The sequence below is a fragment of the Microplitis demolitor genome, chromosome 5 (assembly GCF_026212275.2).
Source record: "Microplitis demolitor isolate Queensland-Clemson2020A chromosome 5, iyMicDemo2.1a, whole genome shotgun sequence".
Lineage (NCBI taxonomy): Eukaryota > Metazoa > Arthropoda > Insecta > Hymenoptera > Braconidae > Microplitis > Microplitis demolitor.
In genome coordinates, this window is record NC_068549.1 from 15,451,581 (window position 1) to 15,471,534 (window position 19,954).

The 19,954-nt window shown below is 34.6% G+C and overlaps 1 protein-coding gene and 1 long non-coding RNA gene across 12 annotated transcripts in view; one reads left to right on the forward strand and one right to left on the reverse strand.

The window, feature by feature from the left end:
- LOC128667765 (uncharacterized) overlaps positions 1–19,566 on the forward strand; it is a 49,186-nt gene extending 29,620 nt beyond the window's left edge. Inside the window, exon 3 of the long non-coding RNA XR_008403726.1 lies at positions 18,392–19,566. This is a non-coding gene — a long non-coding RNA (uncharacterized LOC128667765). The remainder of the gene's footprint in view (positions 1–18,391) is intronic.
- LOC103572795 (uncharacterized) overlaps positions 1–19,954 on the reverse strand; it is an 86,601-nt gene that overhangs the window by 51,182 nt on the left and 15,465 nt on the right. The gene's annotated exons all lie outside the window — the stretch shown is intronic.

Consider the following 19,954-nt stretch of genomic DNA (forward strand, 5'->3'; position numbering starts at 1 on the left):
GAATTCTCTTTATCGGATTCGTCACCTAAGAGTCCTATATTACTCTCATACGTATCTACTTCTGTAGCTTCTCTGCGAAATCGCAATTGGGATCCAATTTTTTTCTTTTCTTGACGACTTCGCTTAAGCTCAGGAGTTTTTCTCTTAAATTTTCTTTTTTCAGCTATTTTCTCATTAATAGCTATCATTTTTTTCAAGTTACTACCTACTGCAATGGACGTTTTTTTCACAACATTGGATAAATAATTCTCACCCTCATTTTTCTGAAGAACAGTGCATTCATAGCGAAAGTCACAGGATTCGCTGACGCTGTAGCATACAGATTTTGGAGCTTTTCGTGCCATTATCGAATTCACACGTTCATTACCTTGAGTAGAAGCTCCACCAAAAAATTGTTGAGCATTATTAGCCAATCTTTTAAATTCCGAGACTAAGGCATCAATAAGTTTTGAATTTTTAAAGCCTCCCAAAACACTTTTATGTTTATAAGTTTCGGGAGTTTTTTTAAATCCACACCAGCTTCCCCATTTATCATGCTTATTAAAAGCATGATAAGGAATATTTTATATAGCTGCAGCCAATGAAGCAATGTCATTTTTATTTTGAGCTACTGCATACGAAAAACATCGGTGCAAATATGTTATTGAATCATTCGATAACTCTTTAGCAGGATACAGATTTTTTGTTTTTAATTTATATAACATGTTTTTAACACCTTTTGATGTATGATTCTGATCAGATAACTTTAATACAGGATGACTAGCTACTTGTCGTATTGCACTTATACTCGAAGAATCGTTATCGCCAATGAAAATGCCAACTTCAATATTTTGGTCCTTTAAGATAGGATTGTCGATGACTAGTTTTACTGCTGAGTGAGCTTCCATTGCCTTTGCGCTGCCATAGAAATTCAAACGGCAGTCGTGATCATCTTTGAGATGTCCAGCTCCACATAGTCGACAAATTCTATTGGTTGTCTTATAACTTATAATTTTTCCTGATTGCATCCCAATCATTGAAGAATAACTATTGGCGCTGTCGTACGTGAAGCCGTTTGCTCGCCCACTGTAACCCATGTCAAGTGAGCCAATAATCCTCACAACATTATCATCATTTACGTTAGACGGCTCTTTGCCAGGTGTAAAAATCCACCTCTCATTTAATATCCGGCATCCATTCACGGCAAAAGTGGAGCTTGTATCACCAGTATCATTTTTACTGGGTTTAACCTCTAATACGTCTAGCGTGTCAACTACTTTTTTCAGTTTTTTTCCATTTTCTGATTGTTTCAAACGTTTATTATAAACAGCCTCTGACACTAATTTACTTTTCCAATATTTCCTCTTTTTAATATTATTTACTTCCATAATTATTAACAACAACAATTTGCTGACATTCTTCACTGTTTACACACTACCACATAGTACTCGAATTGGACCTCTGAGCTCCAGCTAGTAATAAACCTTGTGACCAACAATACTACACAAAAAAATTAATGAACACTAGCGCGCTGTTGCTGTACTTCCGTATTTATTTTTAATCACTTATTTTATAAAAAAAAAATTATTTGATTAGAAAAAATTTTTTTTTATGATTTAATGCAATAATAATAAAAATATATTGTGTTAATTCTTAAAACTAAGTCAATTTATAATATATTCTATCAATGAAAGTTTGGTGTGTAGGAGTTGTAATCTTGCAAAAATACAATAGAAAATTTACGAGATCCCCTAGAAAGATAATCGGTCTCGAATCTTCTTAAAGCAGCATACTTAAAAAAATGAAGTATTTTACTGAATGTTAATATAATTAATAAATAGGATTCTAATATATTTTTGTTGTTAAAAAACATACTTGTGCAAATATGAGTCATATTTTTTCTTCTCGCTAATGTTATCATATTTTTGTTATTATTTAAAATACAAATGCAAAGTTCTGCGTTGGCTTGTTGCAAAAAGGGCATTCTAATTGTAGCCGTTTTTCAGCAGCAACTTTACGTATTTTTTGAGAACAATTATAACAAATGCCGTAATGATTGCATGGAATGCAAATTATTTTTCAACCTTCTGTCACACACATTTTACAACTATCATTTGGAATATCCAGCTTTACGTCGTTTCCCTCTTCTGTGTTATTTTCATTATTATTATTATTATCAGAATTTTCTTTATCCATATATCATTATCTTATTCATTGGTTAGTTCCAAGTATTCAACATTTCCATCTAATCATGTATAAAAGGGAAATATTTAAGTTTTTATATGTTATTCATTTATTAAAAACAAAACATCCCTAACTAAAAATAGAATATTATTGAGAACAGTATAATTATGGTTGGGTCAGAATTTTTTCAATTTGAATTCTATTGTTCTTCATATGAATTTTTAATTACGGATATTTGTACACATCCGATTTTCAGATATTGCAAATCTTCTGCTTCTTCTCTGTTATCAGCTTGCATATGATATGAAATATAGCTAGTGTCATTGTCACCTTTATTCACTTACCCTGTTTAGAATGCAGAATCAATATTGTAAAATATTATAAAAATATTTATTACCATTATTATTAAATCTTGGGTATAGATCGAGCTGTTCTTCTCGCAATATTTCAGCCTGATGAAACAAATCATGATAATGATCAGTATGGTGTGTAGTAGCACTAGCTAAAAATTGTTAAACCGTCACTTTACCTTGTTTTAATGATTTCCACAAATCTACAATTAAATTTTTTTGGAAGCACAATCTGACTCGTGGATCTAGGGAAATATATGATGATCTACTCTGATTCAAGCGTTCAATTTCTTTCTTTGACTTGTTCATTATAATTATCAATTTTTCTGTAAAATTGCGTAATCTAAAGCTTCAGTTATTTGTATTAATTTTCAAAAAGTTTTAGACAGATAAAATTTATAACAATTATATTAAACTAATAATGAAGTATTAACTGATAAATACCAGCAAAATCAAAACATAAATTTTTCGTGCATATAATTTACTTGCAAACTTAAAACAGTTTCATAAATATCATAGATTGAATAGAAACATTTTTTACTTGCCATTTTCAGATCATCTCAGATTCGTTTAATATCATTATTTAAAAATTTACTCGAATGCTTGTGTTGTGATTCAAAAAATGTCATTGGGAGATCCAGAACTTTCACATCACGAACTGGATACTTCTTAGAATTATTTATTTGACAGTGTACATACCTATATAAAAACAAAAGAATTTTTCGTTTATGACAAATTTTGATTGGTATCAGTCTATTACGTATAAAGTTTTGATTTTGGTTGTATATCATACATGATTCTTTGTGTAATGACTGGTGCGCAATAAATTGATCTAATGACAATACCCGACAAAATATGATTTTGTATAATTACATGTAATTATATATGAGTCCATGTATAATCAGATCTGAAAATTGGCCAAACTTGATCATATATAATCATATACGTGTTATGTCCACTGCTGAAATTCGAATTAATTATCCTGGATTTCTCCCTTTGGTAGTGATAGAAAAATTTAAACGAGTGACTCGGAGGATACGGACGACAATAAAAAATACGAGAAAGAAATTCTCTTCCTATAATTTATTATTTAATGTGGATCCTTTCAAGAATTAAGAACCCAAAACGTCTTCGAAGAGACTGGTGCTCTTGTAATAAGCCAAAAGTATTTTATGAAAGAATAGAATATGATTCCTTCACTCACCTTTCGACGTATCTTTCTTCTAGTACGGCAGGTATTATTCCTCCAGAGCTAAACAGCTCACTCGACCCTCATCTAGGATTTGGGTTGAGTGGGTGCGGCTGGGTTGCAAGATAAGATCTTATGTACTACTCTCGAATAAAAATCGCAAGAGTGGAGTGGTGAACTTTGTTTTTTATTAGATGTTTCGATTACAATGTTTTTATTTAAACGACACTTATTCACTCTAATTTTTCACAATATTTGTATGGAAAGTATTTGAAGATTATTTGTCTCAACAAATATTTTTAACAGATTTTAATGCGTCCTTTTCACGTCCAAAGGGGTTTTATGCGCCGAAACTCGACCCGAGATGGGATCACATATTCACGTAATTTGCGTCACTATTCACTCGATCTGGATGGATCTTGGAAATCTTTTAATTGTAATTAAAGAACTATACTCTACACGATAGTTGATTATCAGTCGAGTATTTAAGTTAATTGACAATTTAATTTAGTGATAAGGACCGTAAATGATAAATTATTATCCTACACGAAATTAATTAGTCGGATACTTAGATCGGTTCACGGTTTATTTGATATAAATTTTGTAAATGATAAATGAATATCCTACACGATATTAATCAGATGGATACCTAGATCGATTTACAATTTAGATGAAGTGAAATTTAGAAAAAACGGAACTGATAAATTAATATCCTACACGAAATTAATTAGCCGGATACTTATATCAGCGACGACTACTTATTGCCACGTCAGAAGATTTGTGCAATAATACTACGGGCTATCGACGCCGTTTACGCGGATCAAGAAGTCAAAACAACCGTAGGCAGTAAAATTTAAACTGAGGCCCTGAGCCATGGTGCTCAGGCTTTTTATTAACTTCGTTTTAACAATTGATAGGGAATTTGTGATTATCGCCATTCCCGGGAAAAAATGATCAGACCTGATTAGACATGAACAGGCATGAGTCTTCAAGCCTGATCAGACATGAAAAATGACTATGCCTGACCAGGCATGTTCAGGTCTGATCAGGTATGTTCATGTCTGTTCATGCCCATCCGGGAAAAACAAATTATATATAAAAAATGGCCCTATATAATTATATATAATTATGTATAACTATATTATATTATATATAATTATTGCTATAAAAATAAAAAAAAAATAAATAAAAAATTCGGGCATGCGCAGGATTTAAACCGTGGACCTTGCGCTCGAAAGTTTAACACGCTACCCACTGACCTAAGAGATTTCATTGAAAAGTAAGTTTCGTATGAACTTTAAATAATAAAAATCTTATATGTGATAGATACTTGGTCAACAAAAATTTATATCTATGAGCAGACATGAACAGCCATGAACATACATGAACAGCTATGAACAGACATGAACAGCCATGATCAGCCATGGACAGACATGAACAGCCATGAACAGACCTGAGTGTATTTAACACTTCAAACATGAACAGGCATGGGCAGGTATGATCAGGCCTGATCATGTCTGATTCCAGGCCTGATCATACATGAACAGGCATGATCAGATCTGATCATTTTTTCCCGGGTTGATAGAAGGTGACGACAGTTTATTATTTATTCGTCAAACTTATTGCACGTATTCTCCCACTACCTTAGAAGCATAAAAAGGTGAAAAAACTGAAGCTTAGTAATAATTATTTTAAATAATTATTAAAATTAAAAAAAAAATTTATTTGGACACAACATATGATTAGATATAATCATGCATAAACGGATATAGTCATTTTTAAAATCTCATTGAAAATATCTGTAAATTATTAATTAAGTAATTCAATTAAGATTTATTGTCTTGATTAATATCAGTGTCGGTTAAATTTAAATTGAAAACAAAAAAAATTTCTATCGGTTAACTATTATTGTACTAAGGGGTCACTTGTCCAATTAATGACCCATGTCGATGCTGCTCAACTCTGGTAATCGCGGGATGGTCAATTCGACCAATGGTTAGAATCGACCCCTTTTGATTTAGACGAATTTTGGTCAGAAGTTTCCTATCACCATATAATGCAATTCTGCCAAAGGAAAAAAATTGAAAATTTTTCTTCAAAAGCTATGCAAAATTTAAAATTTCACGATTTTTCAATATCTCGAAAACTATGATAGTTACAATAACAATCCAAAGCTTTATTTGAAAGGAATACTTGAGGCTATAAGAAAAAAGGTTCCAAAAAAAAATTTCGAAAAATGACAAATTTGTCGAATTTGGAATTCTTGAAATTCGTCAAAAATGATGATCGACATTAAATTTTTGGCTCAATTTTTAATGTATAACACCTTGTACTTATTTTAGAAGATTCTGAAAATTTCAGAATCGTGTTTTTTGTTTTTGCAAAAATATGAATTTTGGAATTTGAAAAAAAAAAAAAAAAATTCTTTTTATTGATTTTTTTGTTAAGTAAAGTTGAACAATCACGTAATTGAGTAAATTTCAGCAGTAAAAATTTCACTTATTGTCATAATAATGTCAAAAAATCCATTGACGGTTACATTCTTATTTATTTGATATCTATCAACTGTATTTTTTGAGTATTAAAAATTATGAATTTTTGAACTCTATTAAATAATTTTTTTTTTTATTTTTAGTGAAGTCATGTTGAGAATTCAATCAATTTTGTAAATTTCAGCAGTAAGAATTTAGCTTATTGACATAATAATGTGCAAAAAGACCATTACTGACGGTTATATTCTAATTTACTCGATATCAATCAAATATAATTATTGCATTTTATATAATAATGTGAAAAAAGACCATTAGTGACAGTTATATTCTTATTTTTCGATATCTATAAAACAAATAAAAATATAACCATCAATGATGGTCTTTTTCACATTATTATGACAATAAATGAAATTTTTACTGCTAATATTTACTCAATTACGCGATTGCTTAACTCTACTAAACAAAGAAATCAAAAAAAAAAAAATTTTTTTTTTTAAATTCAAAAATTCAGATTTTTGCAAAAACAAAAAACACAGTTCTGAAAATTTCAGAATTTTTTAAAATAAGTACAAGGTGTTATACAAAAAAAAATTGATCCAAAAATTTAATGTCGATCATCATTTTTGACGAATTTCAAGAATTCGAAATTTGACAAATTTGTCATTTTTCAAACTTTTTTTTGAAATATTTTTTTTTTTATGGCTTCAAGTATCCCTTTCAAAAAAAGCTTTCGATCGTTATTTTAACTATCATAATTTTCGAATCATTGAAAGAATAAAGTTGAAAAACTGGAAAAATCGTGAAATTTTGAATTTTGCATAACTTTTGACGAAAAATTTTTAAATTTTTTTCCTTTGGCAGAATTGCGTTATATGGTAATAGGAAACTTCTGACCAAAATTCGTCCAAATCAAAAGGGGTCGATTCCAAATATTGGTTGATTTGACATGGAATGACCCATATACATATATATATATATATATATATATATATATATATATATATATACATATATTGTAACGCACAGCCTAGCCAGTAATACACTTTCTATTTACTTTATTCTAATTGACGATGTCTGAGGATGGCTGGGCGTGGGCTACAAGATCGCACGTCGATCAAGTAATGACTACGGCATGCAAACACAAGTTATCTGGACCAAAGAAGTTAGATTATGTCAACTCTGACTTACCTTATCTAGTTGGCACGCTGATGGATGTCCTTGACAAACGTGACGATGATAGTATGCGTATTGTTACGCAGGAAGTTAGGAACTTATTTCTTACAATTGAAATAATGACTAACGCTTCTAATATGTAATATATAATGTAATTGATTTACGTGAGTAACGTACAATATTTTATTCAGCGTAAAACGCGCAATGATAAGCAAATATAATTAGTTAATTATAAGTTTACATAGTAATGTGTTCCCGGTAAGAAAACAATAATAATTTCTTATATTTTATTCGCACGTGGCGAGCTAATATCTATATCAAGACGAAGTATCTCTGCTTCGTTCCTCTCCGTTACGATCCGTCGCTGAGGGGCACGGGTCGGCTCATCGTTGACTTGAACTCTTTTTCGACTTATAAATATCTATATATAAATTGATTCGAAAACCAAATAAAGGGTTGCGGTCGAGGCCCACCTTGGCGGCTCCGACTCACCACGCCTCGCTTCCGATTCCAAAACTCGACTACTGGGTTTCCTCGTACTCGAGCGACTCCGAATCTCAATACACTTACACCGTGGTCTTTCCACAACTGCTTTCCTCCAATCTCCCACTCTATTCCTTTGCACACTCTACTACCTCTCCGTCACTCTCACATTCTCGCTTCTCAATTCATTCTTCTCCCACCCGACACAAGCCGTAGACTCACGGGCCTTCCCGTAAGTCACTCCCCGTGATATCCGAAGTTAGCGAATTTTTGGCTTCCTTGAGCATCGCAAACGAGGCCTGCCATTCCCAAATAAACGTCAACGTACCCCAGCTTACTCTAGGTACCAACACGAAGGGCCGGCAACATCTCAGTTATTCCACCTTGATCACCAAGTGAACCCCGAGGGCTAGGCCTGGGCCTAGTTGTCATTACTAGTCGGGAGGCACGTTATTTCAGGCACTATCCGTGACACAGCTAGACCTTCTTCGTTAAATCCACTCTCTACTACAAAGACGCTTCAAAATATCCAACATACTGTTGGGGAGAGTGGGGTCAATTGAACCACGGGGCAATTGAACCAGTAAGCTGAAAAAATCGAAAAAAATATAAAAATAAGTCGTCCTCATGGAATTATATTTCAATACACTAAACCTCAGTCTGACCAATATTTTGAACCAATATGATGATTGAATATAAAAAAATTCAAGTTTTTGTGTTTTTAGGTATCTGAACTTTGTTTTTCAGCTTTTGAAAAATTGTTTAATAATTTTTTAATTTTCAAATGTAATCTTAAAATTTTTTTTGTAATACCTTCTTACATATATTAGTCATCAATTTCTAGTTTTACTTATAGTAAAATAGTTCTTGAATATTTTTTTTTACACTGATTATTTCAATAAAATCATATGGGGTCAATTGAACCAGTACTCTCGGGGACGGTTGAACCACACGAATCACACTGTGAGCATCAGACATGCGCGCGCATCTTCACAAAATGTGAAAACAAGCTAAACTAACCAAGAAAAAAAATAATTATATTGACAGAAGTTTTTAAAATGATTGTTTTAACATATAATGTTATATAAAATAATAAATATTATTAGAAGTGTTGTAATTTTAGTTTTGAGCTGTAATGAATAGTAAATTATTCATTAAAGTCATTCGTTTGTGGTTCTAATACTCTTGGTTCAATTGTCCCCGACTAGTGGTTCAATTGCCCCCGCAAAGGGGACGATTGAACCATTTGATGCAGTTTTACAATTTCGTATTTATTGAAAATTTTTATCATTTGTCAAGTTATGTGCTTACGAGAAATGATAGTCTATATAATGAATTTTAACTTCGTCAAAAAAAAAATATCTTTTTGCTTTTATTCATATAAAAAAAAAATGTCAAAGTATTTTTGGTTCAATTGACCCCACTCTCCCCTACACGTACTCTTCTGCACACTTAACTTACCACTCACACTTATACCCCATACTCTCAGCTCACCATCTACGACACTCGACTCGACACACATACTCACTTTATCTCTCTCTAACACACAAACTCACACTTGCACCACCTCCAACTCCACCTCTTTGGCAATGTAACATCGCAATATATATATATATATATATATATATATATATATATTTTATATTTTTATGAGCTTACTCGTAACATTAATACATGCAAATTTACAGGTTTAGTAGAGTGAGGAGCGTTAGTAATTTTACTCTGTAAATTTTATATATGACGTGTTGTTTTTTTTGATGTGTTGACTTACCTTAGTGGTTGACTTACAGTCAACTGATTGGTGTCGATAAGTTTTTCCTTGTGTCTAATGTGAAAATACCTTTTTGGAGCTTGCCCTAGATTGTTCTGCTTTTTGACTGGTCGACGCCAATGTTGTTTTTTCCTTTTTCTGTTACTATGATTCCCATCCACAATCGAATCGGAGGAACTGGGTTCCACATCGTCAAGGTACTCTAGTAGTTCTGCCTGATTTTGAGAAGTCGAGTATGGATGGTAACGAACTCTTTGGTCGTTATGGTTTGAAGAAGTTGATGGCAATGAATGTTGCAGATTGATAGGCATATGATACGCATGATCACCTCTTTTATTGCTTCAAGTTACGAGTTGATTGGATAGCTATCAGATGGGTCTATGTTGTCGATTGCCTATGGTATTTCTCCGAACAGCCGTGGTAGGTCGAGGTCGGAAAGAGGATGAATTTACTGGGCTTGAATTTTCTTATATTTGCGTTGTTTTTAGTAATAATGATGACTAAACCCGTAGTTCCTTATGAATTGAGTTTTAATAACTTTATTTTGGACTATAATCCATGCGGCTTGTATTTCCTCATAGCTAGTCTTGAAGTTATCAATGGGCTTTATGAGGGAAGGTTCATAACTGATACTATGATCGGTTTTGAGAGTCCGAGGATTTGGATGGTTTTTATATTGATCGCTGTGGCGTAAACGTCTTAGGGCTCTTTTCCACATACATCGATTCCAATGTTCTCGTATGACAATTGAAGAGACGACGAGAATGAACTGTATGTCCAAACCAGGATATTGACTACGGGAAAAGTTTCCGTCTGTTATTTCAAGAGGCATGTTGTTTTGTTTTATATTGGAAAGGGCTTTGACTGGTGACCTCGAACCCACTGTCTTATGCAGATAGCGTTAGTTAAAGCACAGTAATAATTTTTCTTGAGTCTGTGAGTCGCGCAGGTAGTTGATGAGGTGTGGATTACGTCGAACTTAGTTTTTAATTTCTAAGTTGACTATGTCGCGGTGCAGGATCTTTTGTAGATACGTAGCTTTAATTGATCCTCTAGTGTAGATCTTTCTTGCGGTCTTAGCGTATCTTTTAAGGACATGTAACACTTCTTGGAGTTGAGTACCACCGTCTTCCCAATGAATACAGTGATGTTTATTGGTTACCCAGTCGTTTTTTTGTTGGTTTTGCGGTGTCAGTTTATGATATGGAAATGGCTGTTCTATTATCCAATAACCTAGAATATCTTCAGTAGTCGCAACAAAGGCAACTTCTTTCGGGATGAATTCTTCTTTATTATTCCAAAATCCTTGGATGGCAATAACTATATCCATAATGATTTACAGTAGTATTAACCTTGATTTACCTTTCAAAGAAAGAAGAAAAACGTGTCTCGTAATACGTCGAATTGATTGTAAGCTGAACTTCTTTGATAATTGACACGTGTACAATGGTACAATAAATTTTCTGACCAATAAACTCGCAAATAACTATTTTTGAGAGCCTTGAGTTCGTTGACTATGCAGGCGTTTTCAAGATCTTCGAGGCTTAATGAAGAAGGTTTTCTTATTTTAAATGGTTGCAAATATTTTTCGTACAGTTTAAGATCTGTCGTCGGATCAAAGTCGTGAGCTTTATCGTTAAAAAAGTCTTGATGTATTAAGTTGTTTCTGGATCTTAGATGTTTTATAAATGCTCACTTAACCTGTGCTGTTCTCCAGAAATTTCGAATGATGAGGTGAGTAGTTAGTCGATGGAAGTCTTCGAAACCTCTTTGATATTCAGATTGCATTTGACGTTCGGTTATACGAGCGTTTCGCTCTTGGTCAGTGTCGAGTCTGTTTTCGATGAGATTTTTACACATAATTCATCGCTGTGTGTTAGAGATGTTGCATGTAAAGCTTTGATTATTACTTCAAGATTCTGTTCAACCCCTTCGTCGACCAGGATGCTTCTTCGGTAAGTCAGCTGGACGCCTCTCACAGGGGAATCGTTCCTAGTATAACAAAGAAATAGTTCGTAAGATAGTTTTTGTGTTAAAAGAATCGAATACACCATAAACACTAATGTAGTAATCAATTTTATATGCAGGAGACAGAGTTGCAAATCTTCATGCTTTTTATTTAGATCAACAGCTTGCAGTTCTTGTTCTACTTGTTTTAGGGTAAAGTCGTAGGTAAGAAAACCATAAGAATCGATGAGAGATACAGGCTTTGGACTGTCGTCGTTGTAATTGACTGAGCTGAAGGGTTTATATTTATAAACTTTAGGAAATAGTTGTGTTATATTAAGTCCGATCTTCGGTTGAGGTTGTAGCTGAATCGTTGAGTCTTTTGATCCAAATAGGGCAGTATAACCGCTTCTTGCAGAATAACCAGGGCTGAGAGTAAGAGTTCCCATACCGGATATTTTTATGTATTCAGTGGAACTCCCATGATATAGAACTTGCAGCAAGCTTAGATGCGGTTTAGAATGTACCCATCCTTTAATTTCCTTTAAGGATTTTCAGAACAAATAATGAGTCTTGCTCAACCTGATATTACATTTACTGAATGAGTCAAGTCTTAAATTTGCGAATAGACCAGCTTTACATGATGAATGGACAGCTGTTTCGTATATTACAAAATTGGGTTTGCAGATATAAAGGTTTCTTAATTCCTGACATTGTTTAAGTTCATCTTCTTGAATTAACACGTACCGTTCATGATTCGAGGACATCATCAAATAATCGCATCGTGGCTGTATGCAGGCAGATCCCTTAGTGTTATTTCCAAAAACTTGACGCACTGGATAAGGATGAAGTCAGTTCAAGTTTTATTTGAGTAACTGCACTAAAGGCAAACAAAGTGTCAGAATTAGTCTATCATTGAAAAACTTATACTTGAATTCTAATAGTTTGGATGCTTCCTCATTATAAATATCTTCTGTTTTAGTGAGGATCTGATACTGTGGATTCTTGTCAAGAAACATTTCCATAGCTTCGGAAATTTTTTTTGGGCTCAGAATTCATGGTGAGAATTTTCCAACCAGAACGAAATTTATTGTTTCGATGACATTTTTCATATAACTGAGATAATCTTTGAAACAAGTTTGAGTCTGTAAGCTCCAAGTACTTAGGTGTTCAACGTACATAGAGTGTGATACATTCTGTTTAGTCAATGGGCCGAACATTTTCTTGATAGGCCAGGTCTTTACATGAATCAGAGTGGGTGATTTGCCTTTCCTCTTCAAGTATCACAACATTATTGGGTGGAGAGGTGACGATAATTTTAGTGAAATTGTGGAGATAATGTTGAAGAAGGGCTTTCTTACTTTATTCGATCGGTGACGAGTGGTTATTTGTATGATCAGGAATAACCAGTTGTTTTATTAGATGCATTCACCAGGTTAATTCTCGATGCTTGCGTTTGTAATCTTCGAACCTTATATAGTATCGGCATTTTGATTCTGGACTTGATGTGACACAGTGTCGATAAAGTTCATGAATTTTCATATCTAAAATAGAAGGGATTTGTTGTTCAAGGAAACCTAAGTCTATTGTGGTAGTTAACTTCCACTCGCCTGGGGCAAGATGAACATCCTCCAGATGCTCATAATAGAGTTCTGCGCTGGGTTCTAGTGGTCTTAGATGGACTGCACTCCCTTTTACGTAGGACACCATGGTGATGATATTTATGACGATCCATTTCAACGCCGCCATGTTGTTTGTTAAAGGTAGTTATTTTAAATTCTTACTATAATATTGGAACTTGAGATAGCTTATACTAATCTTAAAATTAACTTAAAGAAGATGGACATGCGACATGCATGGAGTTACTTTGTAGATGGCTGTAAGCTCTCATTTAGAGGTCGGAGTTCCTGAGGGTCGATTTCCTTAGTAATGTTAGACTGAGTATTAACTGTTCGAATTCTAAGGGCAGCATAAATAACTTCCCTAGTGTGATCAGGCGGTACATAAGGCAAGTACGGATAGATAGGTCGAGCATTATTTACTTCTTGACATTCTTCTTTTGCTTGTGATGACTTTTCGTCCTTAGGTGTAGAACCTTTACTGGTCTTTTGTAGATGTTAAAGAAAGTTGGTTCCGGAGTCCCAGAGTGTTCCTATAAACCACACGCTCCATCCGTAAACAATATGCAGCGCATAACCGTGGATTGAAGTGTCCATTGCCAACTTTATCACTTTAAACGTAAGATAAACTCCAAAGAGTGTTACGCTGAATGTACCAATGGTGTTGAAAAAATTATACACCTTTCCCCAGGCTTTAGCGAGAGGCAATCTGATGGCTTCTTCATTCAGTAGATTATTGATCTTAATGGTGTTAGTCACGTATTGACCCATCGCACCTCTGGCAATGGTATTTAGTAACGCAGTTCACTCCAACGGAAACATCATGCAGTTCTTAAGTTATACAATGTCGTTGTCTGAATAGATACCACCTGTTGCTAATCCTTGGGCTGGGATGTACTTCCAGGAATGATTTGTTGAAGCAGTAAGCTGTTCTGGATTTAGGACGGATGATAGTTTTGGAATCGATTCATACCATGAATCTTCTAGTCGATACATTGGTGCTTATAGAGGATTGCAGTCTATTTGCGTTCCAGTTTTGACTGATATGTGCGTTCGTGGCAACATATAGTATGTATCATTACCTCTAAGTACAGGCAATTCTTAATCGCATTCTTTCGTGTCTCGTCGTCTTACATCAACAGCTATACATTCAGCAAACCTTATTACTTCGTCTGACATGTGCGCGACGTATCCAAGTTTCTTCATGAACTGGAATGCGAATTCGTCAGGTGCTAAGGTGGCTAAGATGAGTGCATTTTGTTGGACTTTCTTCTCGAGTTCACATTCTTGTCTGATCATGTCGAGGTAGAGCATCATGATTTGATTCTGCAGATGTCGCTCAAGGTAAACAAATTTCGTATTTCCATATGTGAAAAAAGTCCATCGATTTAGTATCTATGTGATTAGCATTATGGAAAAATTCAATGTTCTCAGAATCAAGTAAAAAGAGTCTTGGATGCTCGGTCTTAATTAACTTAGCTGCACAGTTGGAAATGTGGCCTTTAGCTGTTAGTGCAAATGTTACACCTCCTGTAGTGATAGAATATACATCCTCTCCAAATTTTTGGTTGACGTGATCTTGTATCTTGTTGGCAGTTCCTTCGTAGAGTACAGAGAACTTGCGTGAATTACATTGATCTGGATGTAGCAAATCCCAGAAAGTATTTCCTCCTTCGATATCCATACGCTTTCCATGTTGATACTTGCAGCGAACTCCGGATCTTAATATTACTTCATTTTGATCCAAGTTGACGGGAGTGAAGTAGTCTTGTAGAGTGAAGGTGGCATATCAAGTTACGATAATGTATTCCCATTTACTATAGGCGTCGGAGTATGTTTCTCTATGACACCAGCCACCAGCCGTGAATGACCCTGCTAGAGTGGGAATCTGTTCGTCGCATTTTTCTGGATACCTGCATGTGTTGCGTCTCGATACATAAAGAGTCCGGTTTCATGGATTGTCTTACAGGTTTCATGAGTTAACTCGAGAACAAATGCCATATTATTGTTTACTTCTCTGAATAGATGATCAATGTTTCCGCAATGGTAAATAGCACGTTGAATAGTAAGCTTGCATTAAATGATTTTAATACTTGCAAAACTAGTAGATTGTAGTAGTTGGACTCGGTCGTCTTTTATTGTTGGCTTCCCAATTGGTATGTTGCAGTCTTTGATATCTAATAGGGGCAATGAAGTGACGTTTATTGACGGAGTCCCGCAATCGTAAGCGATGAATCCGTGCGCCAGTTGGATCGCTGATGTTAACCAGAGAATAAATTTCGCAAGCTCCATAATGTACAGTTGAGCTTACTTGTTTACCTTTAGCAATATATTTAACTAAAACATAATGATTATTAGAACAAATAGGGAGTAATGATTATGTTAGACGGATTGGGTGTCAGTGCAGAGTTAGTAGAGTTTTTAGTGTTACATATTTTTAGCTTATCTATATATTTAAGTGATCTTTTACTCTTTTCTCTAGGGCTCTATTCAGTTGTGGATGATATCCTCAGATAGTGGCCTGTTTAATTTAAAAGAGTCTAGCCAAATGATGAAATATTTTACCAACTAACGATTGACCTTGGTCACTCAATATTACACGAGTTAAACCAAACTAAATTATTACATGTCGTGCAAGCGCATTTGCAATAGTTTCAGCTTTTATGTTAGGAATCGGTACAGCTACACAATATTTTGTGAGGTTATCTTCTACAGTCAAAATATGCATATTACCTGATAATGTTAAAGGCACGGGACCAACTGTATTGATTGATATTTTATCAAATAGTTCTGCCGGAGTGTCAGTGATTATCATCAATTCTTTGGTCTTGGTTCGGACTAAATTTTGCTCTTGACAACTTCTGCAGGTTTGAATAAATTCTGTGACGTCATTTCGCATGTTAGGCTAGTAGAAACGTTCACGGATTCTTCGATATGTTTTGGTAATACCCTTATGACCACTTGTCAGACTTTCGTGATACTCTGTGATGATATCCTGGTGGACATCCTCGTCAGGCATCGTTACACTTCCATGACAAATTGTCAGTGAACATTCACAGTCGTTGAGGCATTCTTTGAAAAGATAAGTGACGACTGATTGACGCAAACCTTCTAACATATCTCCAGGCTTTGAGATTCGTAGTGTTTTTATGTTGCAATGGTTTAATACATTTTTGACAGTTTTCAATACATCTTTCAATCCTTGTATAGAAAATGAGTCAAAGTGATTCTTCTTCAACACTGCACTAAGGATTTTATGTTTACCGTGTGGTGTTACAAGTATTTGATTTATTTTAGGCTTTTTCAATTTTCAATGTTGAGGATCTATCTTGTCTGTTTTTATTAATAGTAGAGATGCAATAGTTGTAAATTCGCAATCAGCCGAAATAAAGTGTAAATAGTTGTCTCTGAAGTGTGTCAGATTTTCATTTGATGTGTGCAGAGTTAGTTTACTCTCATTATTTTTCATTCTAGAATGAAATAACTCACAAAGGATAGTATCAGCTCCGGATTTTCTTCGTATTGGTTGTGGTTGAACTTCTTCATCCGTATCTGTGCTTAAAAGAATCTCATTGATAGGCGGTAAATCAGCCCATCGTCTACTTGCTGCTCCTAGTGGTCTTCTTTCATCAACTTTTGATCTTGATGTTGACCCTTCAGAAGTGACTGCAGGAGTTGATCGTCCTGCAGGATGTCAAAAAGTTATACCAGATGGTCTGCTGGGCTGAGGTTCTGGTGTCTTACCCTAGGTTTATTAGAACTTTCGGAAGGTGGAGCACGATTGGTTGTAAGACTAGGAAAAGCACTACTTCTTCCTCGGGCCACTGGTGGTACTGGAGCCACGGGTTGAGTGGTCTGTGATTGCTTTAGGGGTCAACCAGGCTTACGTTTTTGTGATTGAGATGATGGAATTCGAGCGATTGTTTTTGCACGCTGGATTGGAGGTGGAGGTGCTAATGAAGGATTACTCGCTAATCTTCACAAACTCATTCTCTCACCCATAGTACGAGCGTTTGTTATTGCCACGTTTGTAGCAGATGATCACAATCGCTTCAAATGTTTGGCGATTGAGCTAGATTTTCTCGCTGCTGTTTCAGCCTTGGTCACAGGTAACATTGGCATGACAACAGGATTTCTTGATAATGCATCTGCATTAAAATTCAATCATCCTGGCTTGAAATAGAATACACACTCATACTCTCTGAGTCTGTTCTCCATCGGACCAAACGCTGTACAGGTGGCTTGACAAAGTCAATCCATTTTAATGGTTCATGATCACATACGAGAGTAAATCGTCGACCGTATGAGTATGGTCGAAAATGTAGAATATCATAAATAACTGCCAAACATTCTTTCTCAGTTGTCGTATAATTTATTTCTGCCGATTTCAGTAGTCTTGATAGATATGCTATCGGTCTGTCCTCGCCAATTTTTCCTTGACTTAGTACTACGCCAATAGCGAGATCTGAAGAGCCCGAGTAATCATCAATAAAACGGTGATAGTATCCGGCTAGACCGAGGAACTGCCTGATGTTAGTTACTGTTTTTGGTCTTGGAAATTTCTCGATAGCTTCTGTTTTCTTCGGATCTGGACGCACGCCACCATTGCCAATAATATGGCCAAGGTATACGTCCTAGAGATTCAAAAATTCACATTTGTCAGATCGTAGGACTAGATTAGCTTGTACTAATCTATTAAAAAATTCGTCGAACACGTTTGCCGTGCTCTTCGAGTAATGATGCGAACATAACAACATCATTGAGATATACGAAGAGTTCAACGTCCTGTAGACCTAGAAGAACTCGGTCCATAAGTCACTGCAAGATAGCTGGGGCATTCTTCAGTCTAAATGGCATTCTTTTATATTCATAGTGGCCATTGGGTGTACTGAATGCAGTTTTCCGTTGGTCTTTTGGATCCATTTTAATTTGATGAAAACCAGGAGCCATTTTAAAAACTGAAAAATACTTAACTCCGAGTCTATCAACAATTTTAACTATGTTTGGAAGAGGATAAGCGTCGCCTATGGTTTTCTCATTTAATTTACGAAAATCGATTACTATACGCAAGCGCTTATTACCGTTAGAATCTGGTTTCTTTAGAACTATCCAAAGAGGAGAATTATATGGAGAAACAGATTCGGTTTTTACACCATTTTTCAGAAGTTTATTTACCTGTCGAGCAACTTCTTCTTTATGCACAGGTGGAAAACGATACTGTCTGACAGATATATGAACTTCGTCTACAGTCGGGATAGAATGTGTCATCATTGTTGCAGCTGGGAAATCGTCTCCAGGGAGATGAAAAACAAGCGGAAATCCTCTCATATGTTCATGTTCATGCTCTCTTTCTAGATCGTTTAAATGATCAAGTTGGAGACTAGAACATATTCGCTCAAGTCTATCTTGAGCAGTTTCTGGGACGTCACTTTCTCCAGAGTTGTTACGTCCTCGTCACCCTTCAACCCTTTATCTGAAGATCTAGAGGTAATTAAATCAGAGCTTCATAAGACGACGTTGGGTTGCATCCTACCACAAGCATGAATGTAAATTGTCATCCAAGGTCAACATCCAGGCACCACCGGAGTCTTAATGAAGTTTTCTTTAATTATATTTCTTATTTTATTATTATATATGGATCAGGCGCATAAGGCCATGACAAATATTAACAATATTCTTAACTATTTTATTAATTTTCATTTATATTATTTTCTTTATTAAACGCGCATGTACGCATTTCGTATATATGCATGTATATATTTGTGTGAATCTGAGCTTGAGCGTATATGTCATATCCGTGGATATGGGTATGTTCTCATGGCCGTTCACACATATATGTATATGTGTGTGTATAATGCGCTTATATATTGTGCATTTATATATTATACATTTGTACGCATACATTCAGATACAAATACGTAGCATAAGCTATTATAACATGATAGTTGTCGTAGTGATAGAATGAGATAAGGCAAGAAGAAGCTCTTCAGGGTTTATTCTCGCCTAATACTCTGTGATGAGAACCAACGTCTGAGAGGGTCAATTTTACCCTTAAGAATTTTCTTTCTATGTTTATAATCAAGGAATGATTTCATGTTTAGCACCCTGAACAGTTTTTTTATAAAAAAAACTGAAAATTTTATAAAATTATTGTATCACGTGTGCTATCCATCGAACTTATTCCTTGGCTTTATACTAATAAATTTAAACAATATTTACTGCTGATGAGATTAAATAAAATAACTTTATAATAAAATTTTAATGAGTCGAATGAAATTAAATATTTTAGATAAATAATAATTCTTAGAAGAATAAAAGCATCGAAATAACCAAAAATTGCAGTCTAAACAAAAGGCTGAGACTTCATCTTGGCGTTGATTCTCACCACCTCCACGCCACTTATAGAAGTTAAGGGGGGGGGGGGGGAATTGGGGAATTAATGAGGAGAACAAAGGAGTTAAGAAAGAATAATTAGCAATTGAGCGACAGAATTTAATGAGTTAGATCTGCTGATGATTTAGGAAAAAAATCTATCATTTTCAATCTGAAAGGTGAAATTTTTGAATTTTTAATCTTTTGATTTTCAATATAAAGTTATCTGGAAAATTTATGAAATAAGTAGATCAAAATAATTTTGTGAAATTTGTGATTTAAAAATCACTTGATTGTAAATATAGAATTTATTTAGAAAAATTTATAAAATAACTAAACTATAATAATTTTATGAAATTTGTGATTTAAAAATCACTGGATTGTGAATATAAAAT